The following is a 23028-nucleotide window of genomic DNA, read 5'->3' on the forward strand; positions in this document are numbered from 1 at the left end:
GCTCCGCCGTGAACTTACAGAAGCTGACTAGCGCAATCGGAGCTACTTTTCGAACACATCTGCTCCTCCTTACTAGTCGAGTCATAATCACAAACGCATGTCGTCAGATGGCGCCCTGAGTGACCTCCTTGTGACCGCCCACCAATCACCCTATCACCCCTGAACTCCGAACAATATTAATCGCTAGGCGTTTCTTCGCCGCGACATATGTTTGACAAGACCGTCCTGAGCTAGACGTAGAGCCTTCGCCTCTGCAATTCTCCGGCTCGGTGGGCCGCTACCTGGTTAGCCTAGCGCAGCCGCCGTGCGTTCTCGATAAGTCTTGGTAATGACTTCGCCTGTAAACTGTGACTGTCGCGCTTTTGCGTACCTTGCGTCAATCACCACCATTCGCCTTAATAAATAAATATTTGTTGGTGATCTGAGTCGGTGTCGGAGAGTCGACTAATTCAACCGTAACATCGTTCTTGCGCTCCGACGTGGTCGGTACAAGAGTTGCAATTATATTGAGAAAAGACGGCACCATGACTGCAGTCTTGACGTCGCTCATAGACCACGTCATGTTTGTACTGTTCATGTTCAGCGTTCAGGTTGACGAAGCACTGATTGGTAGACGATGCTATATAGACTGGAGGACCTAGCCAACGGGACAGTGAGCTTCGCATGCGGGTATTAGCCATACAGCCCTCTAAGAATGAAATATGTCGCGTTTCACGTCAAAGGAATGGGTTGTTTTAAAGAGAAGCTTTATATGGCTATACGAAAGCGTATATGGCTAGGTGAAATCGCCTGTGTACAGAAAATTATCATCATCAGCATTGGCTTGATCGTCGTTGCGCTCGTGCCACTGCTCCCGCGTTCGTCGTCGTCTTCTTCCTCAGCTGGCTGCGCTGCCGCTCATCATTCCAGCGTATTTCCCTCTTCTGTCGTCGTAATGAGGAGGCCGCGTTTACGGGGGTATGAGCCAATCATTGTCTTACGTAACGACAGATTTAACTTTGAAGCAATTTAATTTTGAAGGATCCCAAGCGGCAATGGGCGGCAGTACGCTGCTAACCACGCCGCCAAGGAAACTGCATGGGAACATCGAACGCAACCGACAACGGTGGACTGCGTGCTTACCGTCAGTGACATCGTTCTTTCTGTCACAGCCAAACCTGTGTGTAACCTCATAATTGAGAAATACTTTAATGAACCCTCTGGATTAACCCAGTGATAAACACCGGCACCACACGTTTCAGCATGGCTGGTTAACCATCTTCACGGACTGGAAAGGCCGACTAATTTTTATTATAGTAATACTTCATGCCGAATACAATTGTTCACGAGTGCTACATAACACATATGCGATCAAGACGAGCATGGGAGTGTTCCTGTAAATGCACGCTCGAGCATTAACTAGTGGAATGTGATCATAAATCAATCAGATCAGCGCTATCGTGCAGCTTAGCGTGATACTACTTGGCAACTGGTGCAGGGTTTCGCGTGCGGCCCAGACTCCGAGAGCGGAAGCATCTGTGTACGTATTTCAGGGCTGCAGCGGGCACTACTATTGGGGGCCAGCTCCACCACTGGAAAAGCTGGCGTCACCGTCGGTGTGACGTGGTATGAGGGATCACGTGGACCCAGCGGTTGCGTTGTCTGCTTCAGAAGCGCCGAAGTGAGCTGAAAACGAAAGCTTAGTCCCACCAGCGCTACGGTTCTGATTAAGTGGAGATGTTTTCTCGCTTGGGGTGTCTGCTTGACAACACTTGAAAGCACTATAATAGACAGTGGCTGCCTTTGAAGGCGTCCGACATGGTAGGATATTTCTTGCTACCACAGTGCCGCAACGGAGCCCGGTGTCAGCCTTCACACGTACCCTGCAGGCCAAGAACCTACGTGTACTTTGGATTACGAAACTTAGAACCGGCAGGCAGCCAACGGCTACAACTGGGGTGTGTAGCAAGCACTTCCGCGGGGTAGATTTCTGCTACGGCGTTGAGGCCTCGTTGTTCGGTGAGCAGCAGAATGTGCGCACTGAGAAGCTCGCCCACACGCGCTGCCCGCTTAATGTCGTGAAGATTTGGTCTATGAACTTGTTGATGCTCGATACTGGCAAGTTCAACAGAAATAAAAGGGAACGGTAAGAAGCACATTCAAAAAAGGCATGGCATATGCTCATGCTTGGGTTAACACCAAACAATGAATGTACTGGCATGGGCCCCGGAACCGGGGGGGGGGGGGGGGGGGAGGCGGTGGGGGTCGCGCCCCACAGGTTCTAAACCAGTGGAGGCGTGCCCCCACACTCGAAGCTGTACCGACCCCCCCCCTCCCGTCCTCTCCCCTCCCACCACCCGTGAGGCCAGAGACTCCTTTGACTAGTTAAAAGGCTGCTCCCTTCCTTCAACAAACGAAACAGAATTCTGACGTCGAGCATATACCAAAATCTCGTCTGGTCGAAAGGAATCATGGCGAAAACAGGAAACAGACGCGACAAAGGTGATTTCTTTACAGCGGCGCTGTTTACGGCTAGGCATCTGCGCATTTTTTTTATGTGTGTGTGCAAAAATGTGAACCGATCCTGGTAATAGTGCAGAAAGGGTCCCAGCGCAATAGGCACCGCCGCCGGAAGCAAAAGCTATAGGCACTGCCGCCCCCGAGCAAGGACTGCCGGGGATGTACTCGGTCGACGCGTTCACTGGGAGATACAACGGCTAAGATCCACTACGATCGAATCTGACTATACGCGGCCTCCCCATTCTGTCGCACCTCTGTGTCGTGTGCTAAACAGCTTTACTGGTCATCCATCTTCACTGAGTGGAATGGCTCATGATTTTTTTCTAACTGACTTTTCGGCCCCCACACGGGAGCCTTGCTCAGGTTTGTGAACAATGATAAAAGGCTAACAAAACAAGGGTAAAAAATAAATAAATAAAAAGAAAAATGAAATGAATGCTCCCGTACGTGTTGGGGCCGAAACGTCGGTTAGGGAAAAAAAATTTTCACCTAAGTTGTGGACAGACTCCGTGTCTATTTGATCATATGTTCGGGCTCTGCCCCAACCAAAGGGCTTCGGACCTCAACAGTAAGGAAGACTGGAGTCGACGCATATCCAGCGAAGTCCTCCAAGATCAACTCCTCGGCCGTCCGGAGAGCTCACGACACCGGGAAAGCCTTTGGCCTACCGGTGCCTACTTGGGCGGAGCCACTGACTTAGCCTGGGGGCTTTTGCCCTCGGGCCCTAGTTTCACTGGACCAAAATAAAGTTATTGCCATGGCATGCCATGCCGTCGTCTGCATCTGTTTCCAAATTTTGCAATGAAACAAAATTTTCTGGAAGCTTGTGACTTCTGAGACTCTCTCTGTCGGTGCTTTTTCTACGTCGAGAGCCCTTACAGGAACACGTCTCAGTGCCACGAGTTTAGGATGTCTCTCGTTCTCTCCCTTTTTCCTTGCCCCTTTCCAAGCCCATGAAAAGCAAGAAGGCAACAAATGTCGGTGTAAGCCTGTTCCTAGAAAAGCACATTTTAAATCATTAACCCATCCCTCGTGAAGCTGGAAATGTGCGTTTTATTATGTCGGCCCAAACCACCTTGGCCACACGGAATGACCGTAGTGAAAATTGGTTGTGAAATTTGGAGTGAAATTGGCCACGTATCGTTTGATATGATGGCGCACCGTCCAGTATATAAGTAAAGAAAATTTTTGTGTATAACCAGAAGTTGAAGAAAAAGCGCGGGTTTTTAATTTTCTGCATCGTTTTCATATGGTTTATATGTGTATATGGTATGTCTATATGCATGCGTCCGTACAGTTCGTGACATGTATTCTTTCTCTGGAAACCTTGTTAACCCGCTCGTTTGAAGTCGTCATTAATTATTTGCCCAATATGTGTGTTCTCACTAATGAATCACCGAAGATTCTACCAGGCTGCAGCCTTAAATTCTCAGCACTGTTCTTCGCTGCTTCGTCAGTGGTCGTTGAAAAAGGTTAGCAGGGGTGTGTGCGACAAATTTCATTTCCTTAAAATGCACTTTTCTTAAGGAGTAGGCGTGTATTTGGAGAACTCGGCAGACCCTGCGAACATCGCGCCTGCACGCTAAGTTCTGGTATCCTCAAAATCGGAATGAGTGGACAGTTATCATTTGCAGAACGTATGACATTTCTTAGATATATAGTACGTAAATTAACCCACAATCCGCGGATTTTCCCAACAGTGCGAAACGCCAGAATTATCCACACACCAAATAAATCACGCTTTTTGTGTTTTATTAATATATTATTTTTCATATAAAACAGGTAAATATAGTAATTATATAGAAATATAAAAGAGAGAGAGAGGTGAACTACATCATGCGACATGAGCCCCCAGAAGTCGCCCCCAGCAGATCAGGTATGCTTCCGAAGTCCCTGTGTACTGGAATAACAAAAAGTAGCGGGAAATTCTTTACTTAGAAGAACGATAAACAGACAGTGCGACGCAACTTGAGAAATCATCCAAGAATTTAGAAGATAAGAAAGAAATATGGAGAAGTTTGCACTCGCTCGTGCAAAGCTTAGGCACAGCGAAACCGTCGATCTTCAAGTCCAGTAGTGCGAAGTGATAGCAAAATACTCGGTCAAGCAAAAGCTACTTACAAACCTAGCAGCAACCAAGTCACAAAACCTAGCAGTAACGAAGTTAGAACCTAGCAGCAACCAAGTTAAGACCTAGCAGCAATCAAGTGGATACCTAGCAGTAGCAGCCAGTAAAATTTGAGGATAGACAGTTTCGCAGTGTCTAAGCTTTGCACTACCGAGTGCAAGCTTGCCCGGTTTTAACTTAACTACGCATGTAGGGAAGGTATTCTCATGCGATCATTTTCGGTGATTCCTTTCGCGACATTTCGCGTGACTAGCGCTGTGTGTGAGTGATTTTGGAAAGAAGAGAAAAGTACAGCGCCGTAACTTCCTCTCGCGAGAGGGCACCTCAACAGCGCTGTACGGGGAGGGAGTGAGAGAGAGATAGTGAGCAACGTTACTAGAACCAACTCAGTTTCGCGGCTCCGCACATTGGCCAACGCAAGCATTTGGGCCACGCGGTGGTCGCGCGAACTCACGGCGCTGCTGTCGAGTCCGGCTACCGGTTGGCTGCGTCGGCTGCTGCTGCAGCAGCGCGGCAGCTTGGTATTGCCACGGCCGGGCTCGACTGGCGCGCGCGCTCGATCCTTACGGCTTTCGCATCGGGGCTAGTTCTTGTCTATCGCCGCTGCTTGGTCGGGGGCGCTGCGACCTCACCCTGCTTAAAGCCCCTTGATGTTAACCCTGCTCAGCTGTTCCGAGCCAATCTGTGCAGCGCGTGCAACGCTGGAAGATGGGGTCGGGCGCGCTTCTTACCTCACCGTGCATTCAAGAACAAGTCGGCTAATTGTACAGGACGCGTAAATGGTTCATCTACACTTCTTGTAAATTCATGCAGTGTAGCCGTATTATTACATCCAGCTTCTTTAAATTCACTGGGGAACATGGAGATGCATGCGCCGAGAGAACAGCTCTCGGCCATATAAAACGCATATGCATTTTGAGGAATGAAAATATTTATTGCTCGTATGCACGTATACCCCTGTCACAGGGCACATATAATGTCATTTGCATTAAATGACATTCATACCGAATGTCATGGCTGTCTTGTGTTACCAAAAAAAATTATGGGGTTTTACGTGCCAAAACCACGATCTGATTATGAGGCCCGCCGTAGTGGGGGACTCCGGAAATTTGAACCACCTGGGGTTCTTTAACGTGCACCTAAATCTAAGTACACGGGTGTTATACCAGTCTACACGGGTGAGCAAAATTGCATTCGCAATTGATGGCAATGTTTTTCGGCAGGCTGCTATGATAACGGGACCTTACAAATCGTGCTTCTTGTTTACATATTTTGACTATATTGTTAGCAATACAATAGTAAAACATTGGATGGTTATTTGAAAATGTACTACACTTTGTTTTAACTTATCGATTTTGTAATTTTTGCCCAGCCCCTTTCATCGAGATTACACAAGTTGCGCGTGAATGAGTTCGGGAAAGTCATTCAATGGGCGAATGCCATTAGCTGTGAATGTCATTCACTATGCCCGTGTAGAAGCAACAAAAATGGCATTAACACTTAATCTCATTCGCTGCGAATGACATTACACGTGCTGTGTGACAAGGCTTTTACAATGGTTGCCATACTTTCAGGCGAAAACTCTTGCGGACAAAGTAGCCCCCAAATGTGTCTTATTCACAATTACAATCTAAAGTGTTTCCTTGGTGGCTTGTGTACATAGGCTGAAGGCTTGTCGTTTTCGTCAGTCAGTTGGTTTGAGTGATCTACAAGGAGTATTCTCCGAAAATTCTCGGCAATTAGATTTGCGGATAGTCTCGCATGGCTGTCGTCAACACCTTCAAGGCAGCTCAAGATGGGAGCCCGATGTAAATGGGGCTGCACTGCTCTTCATGCGTGGCAGGTGTTCAGAGGCTTTATCGAAAAAAAACAATATCTTGTGCAAAAGCGCTAGAAACTCTGGCTAGAAACTCATTGCTTGAGCACTGGTGAAAAGAAACACCGGTTGTTTTGCCGGAACGGGACTTGTAATACGGAGCACAGCAATACACCATCACACAGCAGTTATATACCGATGTGCAATGAACGGCGCCAAGTCTTGGCTGTTGCCGCGCGTACTAAAGGCTGTTCGACCGTCTTCAGCAGCCCACAAATTAGTGCATACTGTACAACACTGACAGAGTGCCGAATAAAATGCGCGGGAAAACGATCGTGCGAGCGCGAAGGCAAGCGCATGCACGCGGAGCAGGGGTGGAAGGGTCATGGTCGCAGCGCCCCTACCGCCGACGAAACTCTCCCATTGTTTGCCCGACGGGTGAGAAGGCCGTAACAAGCGAGCGCGCGCGCAAGTCGAGCCCGGCCGTCGTGTTGCACACGCGTTCGCTCGTCTGCGTCGGTTTATTGCTTCACTGAAAAGCTATACTGCCTTCGTAATTAGAGTTCATAGTTTTCACTATGAGTCACAGCTGCGCAAGCGCAGCATGAATCGCAAGGGCGACGTGAACACTTCGATTTAAACGGCTATGCTGAATTGCGAAGCTACTGAGACATAAATTGCGCTCGTCTGTCGTCCCATGTACTCTTTTGTGTCCGTGTTGCTTTTGCGCTGCAAGACGTTTCCGGAGACTGGATGTGCTCGCCACATAAGGCAGTTCATAATCGATTATGCGGGAGGGGGATAAAAATGTCACAGTTCCGCCCTAAGGGCGAAGCAATGAATGCGATAGCAACACAGCAATGTCATACGAAGTAAGGTGAGTGGCCTTGGTAGCAATATGAATTGTAGTAAACATGAGCTGATTAAGCAAGCAGGTGTGCTGCGGCGTAAGTAGACCGACATGAAGAGAGACTCGATGACCACGAGAAGGCGCGTGTGAAACGGTGGTGTTGATGAGAAGCGCTTACCGTGGACAGCGCGTGCGAAGGGACACACCTGTAGTGCTGCACTGCCGATCTGGGCAGCATTGCATGTGTAGCGTGCGTTGGAAAATGTGCCCCGACTATTACTAACTGAATGAACAAGCGTGGTGTGAGCGCGCATAAACAAACATGAATAGATCACGCTGAATGACTGCAGCCAACGACTGTTAAAACGCTGGCAGCGAGCGCATACGCCGCGCAGCGGGCGAAGGTACGTGCGGTCTATCGCTTCAACGGAAACTGAGCGGCGAATGCAGGGCGCATAAAGCTGAGAGCCGTGTGGAGATAAGAGACGGTGCGGTCGCACGAACGACGAGCGCGGTTGTTGGCAGCGTAGAAGTGCCCCCCCCCCCCCCCCCGCTCTCTCCGGCGCTGGCTTCCCGCTTCCTTGCTTGCGCGTGGGAGAGATAAGAGACTGTGCGGACGAGCGACGAGTGCGGTTGTTGGTAGAGAAGTGCCCCCCCCCCCCCCCCTGCTCCCTCCGGCGCTGGCTTTCCGCTTCCTTGGTTGCGCGTGGGAGATTGAGTGCGTGCGCTCTCCGTGATAGCGCGCGTCCCCGCACGCTTCCGCTGGGGCATACGGCGCGCGGCGAAGATTTTTATCTATACGGAACCTCACGGCGACGGCGACGCCGACGGCAGAAATCCGGTTGAAGTGTCCATATAATTGCGATCGCAATAAAAGCAGGTTAGCTAATGAGGGAGGACGCAAAAAACAAAACAAAAAGACTACCATATAGCATGAAAAAGCTTTAAAAATTATTGGGTATTCGGCCATCGGCAAATGGAGAGTTGGTGTGCCAACTATAATGCCTTAATATTTTAAAATATGTAAATGCCACGGTGTTGGACAGAATCAAGTTAATGTTGTCTACCGTCCCTTGGAGATTCTCAGATAATTTTTTTGTCATTCCGCCTAAATATATAATTCGTCTCAATTAATTATTCATCTTCAAAAATATTATATTTAGAATAAAAGTGTCAATGAGAAGATTGTAGAACATGAAAAAAATTCCGACGCAGCTTTCTGTTGCTCAATACGTACTACATAAAAGTGTTTTTCCGAGCGTAAAAGAATCCCGCGAATACACGCGAAATTGCCGCGCGACTGGCCGCTCTAGACACTTCGCGTATATTCGCAGGATTCTTTCACGCTTTGAAAAACACTTTTATGTAGCACGTACTGATCAAGAGAAAGCTGTATCGGGAGTGTTCGATGCTGCTCTACAATTTTATGATTTACACTTTTAATCGAATAATATTTGAGAAGTTGATTAATTATTTAGACTAATTATGTGCTTAGGCGGAATGCAAGAAATAATCTGAGTATCTCCAAGCGACGGCAAACAACATTACATTGGTTTTAAATCTTGGTGCATGATATAAAAATACGCTATTATATAATATAATAAGCTATTATAAGCTATGCATTTCCTTGGAGAAAGTTACAGTCGTATTGCGTTCTGGCCCATCCCCAAATTTGGAGTTGGCCCACCCCAAAATTTTATTTGGCTCTCACCTACTATAAGCTTCCTCATGCATTTTCTAAGGAGCCCTGTGTATCACTATGGGTATTCCCTCCGATATTTTTTTTAATTGTTCCTTATCTCTTATAAATCTACCAATCATCTACATTTATATTACATATTAAATATTTTACGTTCGCAAATTACGCATTTTTGTGCAGATACAAGCCATCACACTTTTCGCTTGACGGTCCTGTGGTAGTCGCCAATGAATATTTACGCATTAAATTAGAACTTAGCTGACGACTTGTAGCCGCTTGTTCAACCCGGTGCAAAATACGTCACCATATCGCATGCTCCACACAAGCCAGGCTTCATAACCTCCACGGACCAGCGCGAGCCCTCAAACTTCCGAACGAACTTCTGCAGGACGCCACAAATTCACAGCACCATAACCACACGGGACGCAGCCGCAGAAAAGAAGGCGTGCAACCGGAAGCGCTGCCGGTAGCGCGACTCGATCGCAGCGCCGTTAGTTCTCACAACCGCCACGTAGCCCATGTTTTCAGCAGAGCTGTGAAACTGAGTTGGTTCTATTAACGTGGACAGTGAAATGTTACAAGAGAGAGAGTGGGGGGGAGAGAGATGGAAAAAATGTCACAGTTTCGCCCTAAAGGCGAAGCAATGAATGCGATAGCAACACAGCAATGTCATACGAAGTAAGGTGAGCGGCCTTGGTAGCAATATGAATTGTAGTAAACATGAGCTGATTAAGTAAGCAGGTGTGCTGCGGCGTAAGTAGACCGATATGAAGAGGGACTCGATGACCACGAGAAGGCGCGTGTGAAACGGTGGTGTTGATGAGAAGCGCTTACCGTGGGCAGCGCGTGCGAAGGGACACACCTGTAGTGCTGCACTGCCGATCTGGGCAGCATTGCATGTGTAGCGTGCGTTGGAAAATGTGCCCCGACTATTACTAACTGAATGAACAAGCGTGGTGTGAGCGCACACAAACAAACATGAATAGATCACACTGAATGACTGCAGCCAACGACTGTCAAAACGCTGGCAGCGAGCGCATACGCCGCGCAGTGGGCGAAGGTACGTGCCTATCGCTTCAACGGAAACTGAGCGGCGAATGCACGGGGCATAAAGGTCAGAGCCGTGTGGAGATAAGAGACGGTGCGGTCGCACGAACGACGAGCGCGGTTGTTGGCAGCGTAGAAGTGCGCCCCCCCCCCCCCGCTCCCTCCGGCGCTGGCTTCCCGCTTCCTTGCTTGCGCGTGGGAGATTGAGTGCGTTCGCTCTCCGTGATAGCGCGCGTCCCCGCACGCTTCCGCTGGGGCATACGGCGCGCGGCGAAGATTTTATCTATACGGAACCTCACGGCGACGGCGATGGCGACGCCGACGGCAGAAATCCGGTTGAAGTGTCCATATAATTGCTATCGCAATAAAAAGAAAGCATGACTAGCGCTGGACGCGTGGGCGCCTACGAGCGACAGCTTTCTTGGCATGTCAGACACGCAGGCAGGCTAACCAAGGTTCGCACAGTGCGAAGAACGCTGTTGCTTGCCGACGCTGAACGCGTTGGAGGCTAGCAGGTCAATATCTATAGCGAAAGTTGACACGACTAGGAGCAGCCCCTTTTATGGCAAACTCCGAGGCCAAGCGCATGCACACTGGGTGTTTACGTCAGTTATGACGAAGATGGTTGCTAGCCGACACGTATACCAGCTATTTTCGGTAGCTTTGGCGTGGCGGGAAACGGTTTACCAGCTCCTGCGGTAGCTCGGCGCGACGGCTGCACGGAGTGTTCCCGTCGGTGGGCGTGGCTTGACGGCGGCTGCTGCGTTCCCCCTGCTTCGGTGCATGCGCGGCTAAGCGACCTTGGGCCAGGTGGTGCGCACATGTGGCTTCGTTGTTGCTAGGCAACGGCGCGGAGTTTTCTGCGGACTTGAGACGTTTGTCGTACAGTTTTAAAACAAATTGAATGGCCGCCATGGCACATCACGAGTCGCCGTATACCGTCGAAGTCCCTAGTAACAACGACATTATTTTTGAACAGCTCTGATAGCGTCCACGCCACAATGATTGCTTGTGTACTGTCAAATGTTCATATGCTGCGGCCTAAAGCTCACGGCACGGGGCGAAAACGCGCTCGCAACGAAAGTGAAACATTGTGCGCGGACGTGCATGCAGACGCGTGGTCGATCGCTGCGAATCCGTGCGATCGCTGCATTGAGGCTTCATTTTGATATGCTCATTCTGGTATGCTCCATTTGGTTATGCAGACAACACACTATAAGGACATATTTCACATAATTTGCTCTCAGCGAGTGCCTACCTTTCACGCAGCAAGCTGGTTCGGGGTACTCCGTCACGGTGACCACGCGCAATGGGCGTTCACTGTAATTATTTGGTAAAGAGATAGCGCCTGTAAGCTATTCTGCGTATTCTGTTAGCCCAAGATTATTATTCTGACAGTAAGAAACGTCTCTGCTTTGGACAGTATTTAATGGAATAGCAAGGAGGTCTCCCGCGTGGTATTTTTTATTGCGCGCCGACAGCCCAATCTACGAGGAGCGCGCCGTGTTATACCTCCGCAAGCCAGGCGCTTCCGACAGATGACAACTCCGTAATTCGCCCCCCCCCCCCCCCCCCCCCATTAGTGGACGAAAACAAAATTGCTTATCAGCAGCAAAACTTCATGAAATAATGGCGGTGCCCACTGATTGAGTTCAGAACCGGAAACAACGTTGATATTTGATTGTTACGTAAGCGTAGCCACGCTGAAGACATTTGACATTATTGACGCCCCGTTACAGAAGCGAAGCACTACCTGTGAAGTCAAAAATGGCCAAAGTATTAATCATGCAGTGGCAAGAAAGCTTATGCATCGACTACCGTAAAATCTGCGTAATTTTATGTTATTTGCGGAGAACCTAGGAAGGTATTCTCCTCTCCCGCACCTCACTACGCTACTACTGCAATGCTATCCACTCGCACTGATCAGCACTGTCCCCCTCGCAAAAATGTAATCCAGCTCCAGGGTGGGCCATGTAATCCGCATGGCTTGTCTACACTCCCTGTAAGTCTTTCTTTTTCAGTGCCTAGCACCTTCCCCAACCTACGCGGTTGTGAACAGGTGCAGGTGTGGCGCTAGACGTGCTGCAATAACACATGCTAGCTGCTGCATCTTGGCCGTTTACTTGCGTATGTGGCGCCTTGTTCATATATTAGCCGAAGTTGCATCGAAAAACATGACTTACCCTTCAATGACGCATATTCCGTGTCACTAGTCACTTTCGGGCGAATCGTATGGCGACCAGAGTAGCAATGGTATGGAATCTTGATCTAAGTTCTTTAGCGCGATGAGACTGGACACAAAAAGACAGGCAGGACACACAGGGCGTAATTATTATTTCTTTTTTGAGGCACATTCATAAAGGGGCCAGATGCACTAGAAATAAAGTTGACCGGAGTAGCAATGCGGGCTTTTTGGTATGACATCTTGATATGAGTGCTTTACCGCCGTGTGTGTGCTGTGTGTCTTTTGTGTCCAGTCTTATTCGCGCTAAAATCTCAGATCAAGGAACCTATGGAGGTTAGTCATTTTCAAGCTATTACAAAGTTTGCAAAGACGTAGATCCTGTACAGCTTCGCACTCACTAGGAGGCCATTGTGAGAACTCGATCGACACACTGCAGGTCCTGCTGTGGCGAGACTTGATACGGTAAGCACATTGGGGATTTGTCCACAAGGGCCCGTGTTCTTGTACAACGTTTACGCGAGAGTCTTTTGAGAGAGAAAGAGAGAGAGAAAGAATAAACATCTATATTACGTAAATGAAGCTTTGGAGAGGTGTTCTCGCTCTTCTGAGTCGGCACAGTTAGTGTCCCCACGCCATAGCTTAGTCATGTTAATTATGCTTCCACTGGTAATTATTTCCTTGGCCACAATAACTATTCACATAACAGCAAAATCTTCAAAGCACTATAGAGACGAGGTGAGCACGTTCATTCCTCGAGGCTTTGTGTACCACAAAGCTTCGAGCTTTTACCTACAGATGCAGAGCAATTGGTCTTCAGGATAGTGGATATTTCTTAAGCTGGCGTCGCCGTGATCATATTTAGTGCATCGCCTGGTACGTTCGAGGTAAATCGGAGAGCAGCAGTCGAACAAGGAGTTGTGGAGACGTCCAGGGACGCGCTTACCTTAATAACTGGTGGAGCCTTTCGCAAGCCAAAGGAAGCCCGCTTATCCGCAGTAGAGAAATAAAGCATTGTATGTTGAAATCTTTGAAGGATTGGCTGACGTCTTAACCATTTCGCTTAGCCGTGCAATATATGCTTCGTCTCTCGACGTGGTACCCGAAATGCGACCATTGAGCCAAACATTACTCGGCGCACACAGAAAACATACGCATTGTTAGTAGCTTTAGCAGTATGGTAGTCATTGCAATACAAAGGCTATTCTCGTTTATGTTCGTGCGATCGGTTCCCTGCCAACGTCCTCATTTTTTGTATTTCTTTCTCCGAGGGGGTGGGGCCTGCTGGGAAAAACAGTTGCTCAAAATGGAATGCACAGCTTGATAAAACGGCTAGGCGATGCGGGGTGCATCTGCAAACAAAAATAAATGTCCGGAATGACCCATGCAATAATTCTGATCTAGTCAGCTACGGAAATCCCTGGTTGCTACGCGGAAAATACGTCAGCTTCACACATTTCTTTTTTTTTCCTGTAGCAACAGTGTAACCTGTCAAAAGCTTCGACACCTCACATCGTATTCCATTGTTAAAGCAGGGAGCTAAAAGTACTGCTTTCATTTTTTTTTTCACATACGTAATAATACTGGAAAGGGTGACACAAAGCAGCTGAAAAAGCGGCTGAAAGCACAAAAGCAATTTTTTAGCACGTTCATTTCACATCTGCTATGACGTCGCTTCTTGGCTATATGCTTGGTTCTGTTTCCAACCTTTAAAAAACGTGTTGCTTCTCAGTTGGAATAAAGGTAAGACGGTTAACAATCTGGGTTGACCGTATCAAAACGTGAGACGCCGTTCCATTTTTCTTCGTTTCTATTTTGTTGTTGCTAAAAGAAAGTGGACGTAGAAATGGCCTGCTACGGTTGGCTCTCACCTGTCGGCATTCAGCCGTAGATGCGGAAGAAAGCAGCCCTCCACTCAAGAAAACAGCCATGAAGATAGCCATATTATTTTTGTTCTTGTCACCTGCAACGCCAAACACATCAGTGGTGCGTATGCTTACTCGGAGTATCTCAATATCGCGTACTCACATCTTATTAGTAGCACTAGCCTTCTTCACTACCAGTAGATATTGCAACTAAAAGATTCTTTCATAAAGTCATGCAACCTTCATAAATTAAAAAAATCTCAAGCTTTCATTTTCAGCCATACTTGTGTGTTAAAGCCTACAGTTCCATGAGCTCCAAATTTTATGCAATTCTTCCGGGCCTTTATGAAGAAAATAAATGAAATGAAATCAGAAAGCCGCGACGCGTTCTTAAATTCTACTCATTGCGGACTCTCCGTGCGTAGCCCATGGCTCCACTTCTACCGCGTGTCTAACCTCTTCAGTTCCTGCGCACAGAAATTTGTGAAATTGAGACGAATTCTCATTATAGGCGAGTTTTGAGTAATTGTTACCAAGTGATAACCACTCACAGAACTGTGGAAAACAGACGACAGTTATATTTAGTACCTTAAATTTTACATACGCTATATGCAGGTCGTGGCAGTTCTACGTTCCTTTAATACCGCTGCGTCAGCGTTCACTTTTTACGGAGTTTTCAACTGGGCAATGAAACGATCTCGAAAGCAACTCGACAGTGATGTTATATGGTGGCTAATCAAGCACTTCTTCACATTGTCTGTGTAAGCGCATGGCCCCCGCACTGTAACATACCTTATGTCACTCTGGCACCGCGAAGCAGCACTAGATGCTCCTCTACGCTCGCGCTTGAGACCCCTTGCAGTACGACCCATTATTACTATCGTAGGAAATCTTCGTTAATAAATGTGAGAGAACAAAAATCCGCAGTGTACTTGGTATGTAAACTTTATAAGTGCGTGTAAGCTAACAAAATGTAATTGTGAAAGCAGCAGCAGTCCGTGGTGTCCACTGTGCCTTGCCAGATACGGAAAAAAAGCTGGTGGGTGTTGTCACATTCCCGATCTCTCTCAACAAAAGAGTCATCAACGCGCCAACATAAAACCATTGGCGTGTTGTTTGTTTTGACGGCGCAATTGATTGGCGAGTGGCTAAGAGTCTTAGTAGAACTGAAGGTCGTTCACTTCAATATCCGATAACAAAAACTGTAAATAGTTGCTCATTTGTCTTTGCGATAAAGGAAGCTAAGGAAATTTTGAGAATTGTCTCCTAATGCATAAGCTTTGATTGGCTCGGCTGTGATTCGATTTAATTAATTTTGCTTGCTTGGTTTTCCTAGCTTATGTGCGTCTGCCCATGGCCTTTCCGGTGGCAAAGAATGAATAGGCTTTTGTAGACAATTGTCAGATCTTCTCGCGCGCAACCGGCCCCTTCAAAGCGATCGTAACAACTGAGCGGGAACGCACGCCAGGAGCGCGCCTCGACAGAGCACAGCGGGCGACAGGGAACAGCTGCCGCGATCGTGCGTGAGCTGTGTATCGCCGCGATGGCATGTCAACGTCGCTCTCGCAAGCCTGTGTTATGTGCGCGATCCTTGCCTGCACAAGCTCTCGCCTGCGGTCTAAATGCGCCTCTGTAAGGCCCAATGAAAACGCGTCCAGCATTTCAACGCGCTCGCTCGCACACGAGGAGTTCATAACTCGAAGGACGCTCATCATCGGCCTAGATTTGTGTCCACTACAGGACGAAAGCCCCGCCCTGCAATCTCCAATTACTCCTGATTTGTGCTAGCTGATGGCAACTTGCACCTGCGATTTCCTAGAGAGCAAACGGGGTTAGCCGATATTCTAATTGACATTAAGAGGAAAAAATGGAGCTGGGCAGGCCAAGTAATGCGTAGGATGGATCCCCGGTGGACAATTAGATTTACAGAATCGATACCAAAAGAAGGGAAGCGCAGTCGAGGACGGCAGAAAATTAGCTGGAGTGATGAAGACAGGAAGCACTTAATGGGGCATTGGGCTACCCCAAAATCTCAAGTTGGCCCACACCCACATTTAAATTTGGCCCACACCTAAATTTCAAGCTGGCCCAACCCCACATTTCAGTTGTGCCAACCCCAAACTTCAAGTTGGCCCACTCCCAAATTTATGTTGGCCCAGCCTACAATTTAGGTTCGCCCAACCCAAAATTTAAAGTTGGCCACCGTATATTTTAATATGGCCCAACCCCCTATTTCCGTTTCCCACACCCGCCCCTAAAGTGCATGTTGGGTCAAACCCACATTTAACGTGGCCGACCGCCAACTTGAAGTTGGCCCACTCTCAAATTTAGGTTGGCCCACTTGCAATTTTCAAGTTTGCCCACCCAAAAATTTAAGTTTCCCATGGCCAAATTTCAAGTTGGCCCAAACCCACTAATAAGTTGGCCCATCCCTAAATTCCCATTTGCCCCATCCCAAATTTCTAGTTGTCCACCTACAAATTTCAAGTTTTCCCAGCGCCAATTTATATTGTCCCACTCCCGTTTTAAGGCGGCCCACTCCCAATTTCAGTTGGCACACCTATAAGTTTAAATTTGACCCACCGCCAAATTTCATGTTGTCCCACCCCTACTATAAGCTTGGCCATGCATTTTCTATACACCCCTATGTATCTATAGGTACTCTCTTAGGAAATTTTTTGGGTTTAAATTGTTCCTTATCTTAAAAAGCCGACAATTATCTACATATAAACTATTGCAACGATTAAATTTCTTCGCAAATTACACATTTCTGCGCAGATACAAGGCATTACACTTATCCTGTGACGGAGCTGGGGTACTCGCTGAAGAATGCTTACACATAAAAAAAAAACATGAACCAAAGTCAAGGGTCGTTGTACGGCTCATTTCTGTTAAATATAACGCGGAGTGCGGGAGCGACCACATACTTATCGTGAATAAAGTCACAAGCTTTCTGCGTGTTATATGCTGTCAAGGCTACTTAACCGTCCCTAATTTCCCCGCTAAGGGTCAAACATTCACCTAGAACAAAGGGAGAACCACGGGTTCCGTGGAAGTTCATTGGGTAAATGCTGATACTTTCGCTTTTTACCACACGTGATCCCAATCCTGACACGTTTACTGACGTAAAAAAAAACTAAATAACCGGGCAACAGTTCTGAAATTGGTGGCATTACGCAAAATTACCTTGCAATACTGCCGCGCAACATTACCGCGCCACTGGCCACTCGAGGCCCTTTGCGCATATTCGAGGGTTTCTATCAAGCTTGGAAAAGCTTTCATGTAGACTATTGAGCGATTGAGCTGTGTAAGGAGTTTTTCATGTTGGTCTACAATTCTTTCATTGACACTTTTCGACTAATTATAATATTTCAGCAGGTGAATAATTAATTAAGACTATTTATGTATTTATGCGGAATGCAAAAAAAATCATCTGAGTATCACCAAGTGACGCCAAACAACATTATCTTGGTTCTGTCCAGCCACGTGGCATTTGCATATTTTAAATATTAGTGCATGATAGTTTGGACATGTTGTATAACGAAAAGCACGTCTCAGTCCCTCCGGGCCCCACAAGATCGGCGCGCGTCGGCATCTCGTGCTGCGTTTATTCGCGCAGAGCTTCGTACAATGCCAATCGATATCGTGTGACTTGTCATTTAGCATAAAAGTTAGGTCAATGGCCGTAGTTTACTGCCCGCTTCGTACCTCATAAATCAATTTCGTTTTGCTTTCACTGGAATGTACAAGAGACATCGTTTTAAGAGCGCGATAATCAATTTTCGCAGTGCAGTGGCCTTTCAGTGAAAGTTTCTGAAGGGGCGATGATGTGCTACTTCCTTGTCTATGCTCGACGGGCTGTAAAAGGCCCGTATGCTTTCAAACACTGTCACTGTCATTCGGGCATTTGAATCGCTAACTTGGAAGACGTCCAAAGACAGACGACCACACACACACAAAACTTTTGGATTTCTGTACGCGCCAATCGGAACAAGCTATTTCTTCGCACTTGCGTGATGTTCACAAGGTATATAGTAAACGTCAAAAGCCTGTGGGGCGATGCTTTCGTGTGAAAACAGTATATTCCACTTAGGTTATGTTGTTGCGCAAGCCATTCCTGGCTGCATATAGGAATCCCAGGCTGTTTCTCGAGGCTATGGACATATTCAGTTTCTTCCGAGGTCTCGCGGGAGGCTGTACTGCTAAGACATTTTCTTTGATGCCTTTGCCTGCAGTAAAATATTGGTTCTTGCAAGTCAGCTGAAACCGGAGTGTTCACTGCCGGATAACATCTCAATCGCAGGGTAGCTGCTTGAGCTTGTTGGTGAAACCACACATTCGTCTCTTCTTATCTATTATTCCCCTTTCCTCCTCCCCAAGTGTAGGTAGTCAACCGGGCACGTCCTTGTTAACCTCCCGAGCTTCCCTCATCGTTTCTCTCTCTCTGTCTCGTCGAGGAAAAGCTTTATTTAGCGCACACTTCATGCGGAAGGAGAGAAGGCTAGAGAGCACAGAGCTACTAACGTTGTACCGCTGTGTCCTCTAGCCTTCTACGTTAGGAAGAATATTCGGTCACCAGAGATATTCTGCTAATAGCATCTTAAATACAGAAGAGCATATACGGCCGGTCTCCCATATGGTGAGCCGCTCTCGCCTGCTTTCGCATCAGCTCAAAAGATGTTTCGCGAAGTACTGCTTTAGCGTAGAAGGCTCGCTTCGATGGGGAGAAAGAATTTCCAGGATTGATTCATCGATTGATTGATTTATTGATTGACATGATTGGTTGAAAATCCGTTTTATTGCCACTTTTGCGCAAGTATGTTCCTGGGGTGCTATGCAGGATGCGCCTAGTTTGGCGAAACTCGGAATCTTCACGAGCTCTGCGACGCCCCAAGATGAAAGAACTTATCGTAACAAGACAAAGTTTGTCCGTCGGCACGCCTCCAGTTTCATTGGTTTATCTCGGTTTACTACGGGTGGCTATCATTCCTTGGGCGTTGCCCTGTGGGCGGTCGACTAACTGGGGCTTACGTGATGTTACGGTCAGTGCATGAACGTGCCTTCTTTCACTTGTTTGTCGCTCCACCGAGTGCATTACAGGCACAAGCAAGTTATAAAACCAGTGCACTTAGTACAATAATATTAGTCACATTAACGTGGGTTATAAGCATTTTAATGTTTACGATATGTACACTGAATGTGTATTAAACTAATTGGTAGTATAATACGTTTTCGTCTTTAACCACGAGGGGACGCTCGCCCTCTTTTTCATTAGATCGGATTGGCACGGCTCGCTACGTGCTTGCGCAAGCAATTCCGAGCACATATTGGTGTGCGCTTGGTTTTCGCACTGGGCATTTAACAGATCGCTCGTTGCTCATTCTCTTTCCTCTGGATTGAATTGGTGCGGCTCGCTACGTGCTTGCGCTCCCATTTCCGAGCACAGATTGGTGTGCGCCTGGTTTTCATACGGGCTTTAACAGATCTTTTGCTGACTCGCACTAAAGTAAGGCTGCGAGACAAATTGAGCGTCGGCTAGCGCAGGAGTGGGTTGCCGCGCGCTTACTGTGTAAGCACTCAGGAATCAGAAAACTAGGCTTTATTTTCCTTTACTTTGTGATGCACCCTCATGCTGGCTAGAGCCGAGCGATGGCTTCAAACAACCGCAGGAAAGAGTGTTTATACTGGGTAGCCCGAGCGATCCGTGGCTTCTAACAAACGCGAAAAAGGGTCTTTGCAGTGCACGCGGCTGTTGACTGCCACCACATCCATCCCACGTGGGACTCTAGCATCGGTGAAGTTACCTTGTACCCACCGCTGACGAGGTGGCGCTTCACTTTTTTTTTTTTTTTGAGAGTAACTTTCTATTTTTTTTTGCGTGTGAACGCCCGTGATTGGGTCCACAAATTTCACGCTCTGGTTAACTGCCTCTTAATGCAGATTGATGCATAGCCCGGTTAGCATCCACTAAATTTGGGATACAGTTGTACGCGGCCGATTCGTCAAGATGAATAATGGTCTCCGGTTGAACATTGGATGCAATGGCGCCTAGCGTGACCGTTTTTCGTCGGTCGACCTTGAAAAGTCGCAGCACCCCTTTGGTCGCGCAGTCCATGCCGAAGACCCACGGGCCACCATCTTTAACATCGCCGTAGCTTTCGCGGCTCGGCGGAACGTTGTCGCCCGTCATTAGGCGGCTCGATTGTACTTTTGCTCGCCGCGAAGGCAGTCATCAATTTGCGCTATCTTCGCGGGGCCACCGAGTGGATGTCGCGCCAGCAACACGTCTGTCGCGAACATCACGGGAGTAGTTCCCCCAGTCGGCGATGGCGCCCTCCGATAGAGGAAACAAGCCGCCGGTCATCTCCTTGAACAGCCATATGTCTATGCTTTTGCTCGCGCAGTACGTGAGCCACATCATTTGCCGCCTGCAGAGGTGGTTGTATCGGACGGCCGAGCCGGTCTGTGTTGGCGAAGTAACTTCCTTCGGCTCTCTGCCCGTGCAGTGCAGCGGTACTAGCTGTGTAAGTGCGAAAGCTGCTTTCGGCACCTGTTGCACCGGAAGGAAGCCTGACGTCCATTCTGAGCCTTCCTGTACAATGTGACCACTTCGCTTTCGCAGGTTGGTTGATCCGGGTTGAACCCCAGTTGCTCGCAGGTGCCCCAGTACTCCGATGGCGCCGCCGGACCTTGCCTGGGGATTGGGGGCGGTGGACGTACAGCGCTTGAAGCCGGAGAGAGCCCAAGCGATCGCACGAACTTTTTCCACCGCAACCTAGTCACACGAGTCTGTGCTCGGAAAGCATAATTTGCCCGCCACGCTGTCTCCGCAGACGAGGGCCTTCTCCTAGCTCGTGACACAGCCAGCGAGCGCACTGACGTTTTGGAAAGGCAAAAACGACGCTGAAGCTTTACGTCGGTCACGTAGGTGAACGGGTCCAGACGGTCATATTGACGCTTGCTGCCGCTGGATGCGATGACACAGGCTGCTTCTGCCGCTGCCATGTTCGCGAGTTCAACTCGAGGGGGGTTTCGCGATGTACGAGTTGGGTACGAGTTCATCTGTCAATCAAAGCTATAGGTCACGCCCCGCGCGAGGCATGTAACTCTTTGTGCGCGCGCCACCACTGTTGAGCCACGCCCGACTTATTTTCCGACAACAGCGACGTGGTGCGGAACTGAGAGGCATCAACAATCTTGACCGCCAAACTAAAACACGCACAACTCTCTCATTGGTGATGTACTGAGCACCGCTATAGAAAACAAAGCGTCGACTTTCGCTGACCTATGCATATATTTCCTTGCGCTGTCATGGCCCCACAACACGGTTTCATTGCTTGCATTGTGGCGACGCCGTGCACAGCAAATAATTACCGGCACGTCACTGTAGCTGCTTGCAAGGTGTCAACGCGCCGTGGTGGACGACGATGCTGAGCAGTGCGTAGTGTTTTCCAACGACAACGTATCGCAGCTGTCGTTTGAGATGGCTGCTCTGTCATCGGTGATGTATCAGAGCCACAGTGTCGCAAACAGGGTCAGCGTCGAAAAACGCTCGCTTTTCTAGACCCAGTGCGATGGCATTTCTTAATCAGAAGCACGGCACACTAAAAATTGCAACCGTCCTGCGTTCGAAGTCTTATTTCCTAACTGCACACAACAGCCCTCACCCGCCAAAATGCGACTGCTGCGCTGTTGTTATACGATATTCATCTGCGATCGCTGTTAGCTCAGTAGCAGAGGCAATTGGCAAGCCCCTTGAAGTGCACAATACACTCAAATGCTGCGTACATGCCCACGGAGGCACCTTCACTGAGCAAGCGATGACAAGCGATGAATTGTGTCGCTGACCGGGCAGCACGCTGTTCATCGCAATGCATCGCGGAGGCTTCGCGCACGAGATCAACTGGCGTATCTTCACTGTTCTGCGTCACTACGGACCCTAGAATACAGCACTTACATTTTGCAGCGACAGCCGTTGCTCCCGTACCTATGGCTAGAGTGTCGTTTCAGTTGGTAAAGCGGCGGCCTTAATAGCCGCCTCAGTGAAGCACCTGCAGGCGCTGAACAGCCATGCCGCAGCGCCGCGTTGCCATTCCCCTGATAGACAGGGAATGGACAGATCATTGTCATGAGTGACTTTATCGAACATAGCACTGCAATGCCCCTGGCGACTGCTCACCGTATGAACTCCCTCGTGCGTGCGACCCTCTTTTAATTTAATAATTCGCTAAATCTCTGTTTGTTATAACAAATTTATAGCATTTAAAACGAAACACGGATACATTAAGAAATAGAAATATTCGTTATTTTATTTGTTGTATTTTAAAGTATTCGTTTGAGGGAAAGTGTAGGTGCAAGAATGCACCGCATGTGCCCTGTTCGAATTCGACGGAGGATAGAAGATAATGCCCGAAAGTGGAGGCACGCCCTCCACGCGCCCAAAAGGCGTGGCAAGCGGCTCACGGCAAGTGTGCAGATAGACAGCGGGACAGTGACGGTACTGCTAATTGCAATAATACGTTGATAGCAATACGCGGCGCTGGCGCGTTTTGTTGCGCAGTCCTCTGTGCTTGAAGCGCGGAAACACTGTGCCGCGCAGGGTGCGCTGATGTTGTCATACGTGGCTTTATCTCGACATTTCTTTTGCCTGCTGTTATTGCACATTCCTTGCTATCTCCGTTCCCTGACTGCCATCGAGCAAACTCGGGTAAAACTTGTGCGAACGAGAAACTCGGCGCATCCTGCATGGCACCTCTGTAATGATTTAAATAGCGCGGAGCATGAAGAGCGATAGCGAATTGTTAGGCTAACCTCCGAAGTAAGGCTTTTAGTTTTATGTGCAATATATATTTTGGTAAACATACGCTAACTGAACAAGCGTCGTGTCAGCGCCCAAAACAGCCATGAACAGAGTTCGCTCGTTCACTTCGAGCGCTTGCGGC

At 48.3% G+C, this 23028-nt stretch overlaps 2 protein-coding genes across 3 annotated transcripts in view; both read right to left on the reverse strand.

The window, feature by feature from the left end:
* Window positions 1-23028, reverse strand: part of LOC119441557 (uncharacterized) — a 213571-nt gene that overhangs the window by 190246 nt on the left and 297 nt on the right. The window lies entirely within an intron of this gene.
* The window catches only part of LOC119441559 (uncharacterized), a 189784-nt gene that overhangs the window by 76898 nt on the left and 89858 nt on the right, over window positions 1-23028 (reverse strand). The window lies entirely within an intron of this gene.

The sequence above is a fragment of the Dermacentor silvarum genome, chromosome 2 (genome assembly GCF_013339745.2).
Source record: "Dermacentor silvarum isolate Dsil-2018 chromosome 2, BIME_Dsil_1.4, whole genome shotgun sequence".
Lineage (NCBI taxonomy): Eukaryota > Metazoa > Arthropoda > Arachnida > Ixodida > Ixodidae > Dermacentor > Dermacentor silvarum.